The sequence below is a fragment of the Alligator sinensis genome, unplaced genomic scaffold, assembly GCF_000455745.1.
Source record: "Alligator sinensis unplaced genomic scaffold, ASM45574v1 scaffold341_2, whole genome shotgun sequence".
Taxonomy (NCBI): Eukaryota; Metazoa; Chordata; order Crocodylia; family Alligatoridae; genus Alligator; species Alligator sinensis.
Window position 1 is genome coordinate 607,456 of NW_005842420.1, and position 5,555 is coordinate 613,010.

Below are 5,555 nucleotides of genomic sequence, written 5' to 3' on the forward strand. Positions count from 1 at the left end.
AGGGCATTAGACTAAGTTATATAAAAAGGCATACCCTAATTGTTTCCCCGCTTCCAGGTTTCTGGGCCCATGGACAGCCTGACAGGCCAGATACTGTGGCCCTGAAATGAAATGATAATTCAGAGTAACCCAGTCTGAAATGTATTCCTACAGGGTTTTGTACCAACACCAAATGATTCCCCCATTGGGCATCACCTTGACAGAGAAACATGGATCAAGCTGAACAGACTGAAACCTGGATATGGATGCTTTAAAACAACACTGTACAAGATGAACATCTTGGACAGTGCCTTTTGTGAATCTAGTGTTCAAGAAACAGCACAGCACTTAATCAAAAGCTGCAATCTTTGCAAATGCCCAGATGGGGTAGATGGAATCCGCACACTGAGCAATGACACAGAAAGTGGCTCATAGCTGGCCAGGGGGAGCAAGGTGGGGACAGGTTGGAAACAGGAACTTCACTTCCTTGAATCACTGAAAGCCCAGGGTCAGGGCTTGCCCGGTGCTCAGGAAGACGAGATGAGCTCTGACTGAGGCTAGAGCACTATCTTGGGATGTGGGAGTAAGTAGGATGCCGCAAAGCCCGATGAGTTGCTGATGGAATGTGACCTAATGTAAATCCCGATGGGATCTGGTACAGATGTTTGTCATGGTGCTCTCACCTACAGTGCTAAAGTCTGATACCACATCCATCCAGGGTTATCTTGCAGTAGGCTCTGCCATTTTTACAGTGCTCTATGTGCTCTAACTGCTTGTTTGGCTACAGCTGAAGAGCACTTTCTGCACACTTACCGCACAAACTTCTGTACCTGGCCTTGGTTTTTATACTAGGTACATCACTGCGGTGTTCTGAATGTATCACTGTATTATTAAATGACCACAGGAAGATTTCTGTAGCTTTCCTCCTTCTTCCCCCATTCGGTTCTGTACAAAGGACTTCCTTTAAGCATTCTCTTTAAGTATTTGAGTCTTTTTGTATTGTGTTAAGTGATTCTGGTGGGATAAAGGGAAGGGATTTTTCATTTCCCAGCAATGGTGGATTTTACATATTATTATATCTGACTACACCCTTCCTTCCAGGTCACCAGCTCCCCATTGCCAAATGAGAAGAAAGGGGCCAAGAGCCAAAGGTGGCATGTAATGTTGCCTATGCTTTTTCCTTCTGTGGGTTAAAATATTATCTACCCCTTTTTTCTCCTTTCTGTTCAGTAAAGAAACAGAGTTTAGCGTTTAATGTCCTTGTGAAAGGGAAGCATTTGTTTCTTTTAGGTTACTATTAAATGCAATTTTTGTCACAAAAGTAATTCAGGTAATTTAGCTATGAATATGTTAATACATTTATAGACATTAACATGTAAACAAGTATTGTACAGAGTGACACAAGTAAATGAATAAAGCCTAGATATTAGTCATGATTTCAATGCTTGGTTTTTCTCAATACTTTTGATTAATGCTGTTTTTAAGCCTTATTCATTAGACAATTACTTGACCCTTCACTATGAATGAAAAACAAATTACCAAGAAAGATCTTGGCTAACACGTGTAACACTTACTTCATGGAGAAACTCTTTTAATACATATAAGTGTCTGTATTCTACGCTTACTGGGAAAAAATTACATGGTTTAGCAAAGCTAGTTTTGATCTCAATGTGAAAAGAATTTCAACTGTTCCATTTCCTTAATTGGATTTGTTATGCATTGTAAACAGAGCAGTACCTTTCACTCAGCTGCATGAATAAACCAAGCCTTAAAAATAGCACAGCTGAATATATTTACACTGTGCATTGAAAGTCACTATGAACATAGGGCATCTCTCCATTTCTTATGTGAAAAAATCTAAAGAATGCCTTTGTGTTTGCTGTTTGGAGGGCATGAGGGCTTGATTTTGTCAGGTGCTGAGCATCTTGACCCTGATCGAGCAACGTGTAACTTTAAGCACGTTAGTACTCCAATCCTTCCCCACTGGGATTACTGACATCCTTGAATTTAAATAGCCGAATTGGAGCCAGAGTGTTCTATTCTTTGCAGCATCGAGCCCCAGGAGAGAAATTGCCATTTATTCTGCTTTCTTTCTGCTTCACGTTTGGACAAACAAGGAAAATGTCATGTTGCGGGGGCTGGAATAAAAATTCCATCAAGCATCAGAAAGATGAGTCTTATTTAGAGAACTGTTTAGTAGTGGCTTTTTCCAGCCTGAAAATTCGTATCTTTTTGAGCATCTCTACTCTAGGGAGACACATTATAGTATCTAGCCTTTAAGGGCTGCTGAAATACCTAGAAAAGGATATAGATGTATGGACACATCTGCCGTCACTGTGACTAAAATGTTTACTTTAGCAAACAGTGCTCTATTAAATTTCAAAGTGGTGCTCTTTGAATTTTAAATTGTTGAGGAAACCGGCCTGCTTTCTTGAAAGCTTTGGTTTAAACATAAAAAGGAGACTGTAGCTTTGAAGTCCTGAATTAGATGCATGAACTCTTGTACTTTCTCTAGATTTTGGAACATATAGGACTTGTTTGGTATTTATTATTCTAACTTGACTTAAGTGATATCCTGATTTCCTTCACCTTTGACCAGTTCTACTTTTACTGGATGGAACAAAATTAAATATTGTTCCTTCTTTTCTTTTCTATGTCCATAATACTTTACCTATGACTGCTGAGAGTTTGCTGACTTTAATCTACAGTTTGAAAGCAACCATTTTTTCGTATGTCTTGGTAACGAACATTTATCTTCTCAAATAATGTTTAGATTTCAAAATGCTTTTTGATGCTGCTTTTTCCCCAAGACTTTTCAAGAGTCTAATAACATTCATAATAGTGTGAATAAGGTAAATTCCTATTCCTGGCACTGAAGTTCACTGTAATGAGTATTTATTTGAGTGAATGAGTGCCTGCATAATTGAACAATTCATGGGCCAGAGATAATTGAGCATAACAATATGTTATGTCACCTGTTTATAAATAGAAGCAATTAGCTCCATATATTGCTTTTCTGAATGCTTTAAAATCCAATGATTTTACTGTGGCCTTTGTGCAGTGGGCATCTTAAGCTTCAGCTCATTTGTACCTACAGCCATGAATAATATTATATGATGATAGTCTGGTTAAAAAGGAAACCAAATGTGTCTCTTTAGTAAAGAAATAAAATCAAATCCTTGCTCTTGATTTTGTAAACAGCTCTATGTAGTTTCTTATTTATTAACATCACAATACAATTTGATGTTTATGGATAATTATTACTGCATACAAAATGCTATCTGTGATATAAAAATTCCACAGGGAGAAATGCTAGTTTATTGACTTATAGTTTCATAGTTTCATAGTTTTAGGGTCGGAAGGGACCTAATAGCCTGACCCCCCGCCAGGGCGGGAGAACAACAAAAGAACCCTAAACAAAAAATGGGACTCAAATGAGTCCAGCCAGGTAGGTATCCAGCCTCTTCTTAAAGATCCCCAGGGTAGGGGCCAGCACCACCTCCCTTGGAAGTTGGTTCCAGCTCCTAGCCGCCCTAACTGTGAAGTAGTTTTTTTGGATGTCCAATCTGTATCTCCTCTCCATCAACTTGTGCCCATTACTCCTTGTTATGCCAGCGGGGGCTAGGGGAAACAGCGTCTCCCCCAAACCCTTCTGGTTCCCCCTAGTGAGTTTATAGACGGTCACCAGGTCCCCCCTCAGCCTTCTCTTGTGGAGGCTGAATAGGTTCAGGTCCCGCAGTCTCTCACTGTAGGGTCTGCCCTGTTGTCCCCGGATCATGCGGGTGGCCCTCCTCTGGACCCTCTCCATGTTGTCCACATCCCTCCTGAAATGGGGCGCACAGAACTGGACACAATACTCTAGCTGCGGCCTGACCAGCGTCGCATAGAGGGGGAGGATCACCTCCCTGGCTCTACTCGAGATGCACCTGTGGATGCACGACAAGGTCCGGTTAGCCCTGCCAACCATGACCTCGCATTGTCGGCACATGTTCATCTTGGAGTCAATAATGACTTCAGGTACTGGAACAGGAATTCTGAAATCTGGGTCCAGTTCCAGGGCACAGATGCACCTTCTGTAAGTTCTTTAATTCCAGTTCCAAAAAAAAAGACTAAGGTGCTTCAAACAGTATTTTACACTGACTTTAGGCAGGTAAAATGAAATAGGAGTTAGCCCCAAAGGATATAGATACTGTAGCATACCTGCAGTTTTTGGAACTTACACACTTTTTGCAGTTCAGCTCCTTGCCCAAAAGACTTCATGTAACCAGAGTGCAACTCACTGGGATGCACTCCAGCCAGGCAGCTGCATGGTGAAATAGGATCTGCCAGGAACACAGGAACAGGCCCAACCTCCCATTTTTTTGGCCATCATTTAGTGATTAAGGTCCACAGGACACGAGAGCCAGATTCTTGGCTCTACCACCCTACTTGCATCTCCTGCTTCCCAGCAAAGTAGTCTAAGATAAGGGTATCAAACTCCTCCATCCCCATGGCCAGAGGAATTGCACAGGGCCAGTCCACAGCCTAAATCTTTCCCACAGAGACATGTTATCTGACCTGTAGTCACCACTCCTCCCACTGCCAGCTCCACATTCCAGATATGGCCCACATCTCTCCCCACAGGCCAAAAATTTAGTGATGGGATGACTGGCAATTATTGTTGCCACTGCTCATCCTGCTGCCAAATTTCCAGCATTCTGGGGATCCCTGCAGGCTAGATAACATGGTGCTGTGGACTGGATCTGGCCTGTGGGTTGAATCTTTGACAAAGATATGAATCTTTGGCGGGATATCTCCTGGGTCTAAGAGAGAGAGAGAGAGAGAGATGTGGGACTAGCAGGAATCTTATAAACAACAGTGGCTTAGTGAAATGGATGCTGTTTTGAAGGGTGGAAACTCTGAGTTGTAGTCTGGACCTTGAGCACATTACTAGAAAGCAGAAGACATGTAATCAAGCTTCCCTTGGGTGAAGGGGTCTTGGAACTTCACCCCCCCACTGCCCCCACACCACGTACAACTACCCTGCTGACTAGGTTATGTAGCCAAAAGGTAGGAGGGTTTTCCTCTTCCTACCATTTTACTTTCAATCAGTGTAGGAGAAGGACAATTGTTTTTTACCACAGGGTGAAGCAGAATCTAAAACTGTGTGTAAGTGCTAAACACTCCAGTTATATGGCTGTTCACATGCTATTTGGTTGCATAAAGTTGTCACAACCCAAAGTTGTGGTTTTTTGTTTTTGTGTGCTTCGGCACCGCTAAATTATGTCCCCGCCAAATTGCAGCTCCTTTGCATGGTAGAGTTTTCTGCTGCAATAGAGAACCCATGTGCAAAAAAAGTATTTCCCGCCAGTTTGTAGCCTTCTTTGCATGGTGCATTTCTTTTGCATCATAGTGATGCACGGTGCAAAGGAGTTCCCGCCATTTGTATTTAGATTTGTGCCACATTATTGGCCGATCTTAAATTATGCACACATGGCAGCTAGCAATTGGCTTGCTAGACGTATAAAGATCTTGGGAGGTTTCCGCCCAAGTTGGAGAGAGAGAGAGAGAAAGCAATTGGAGTTTGGGAGAAAGAG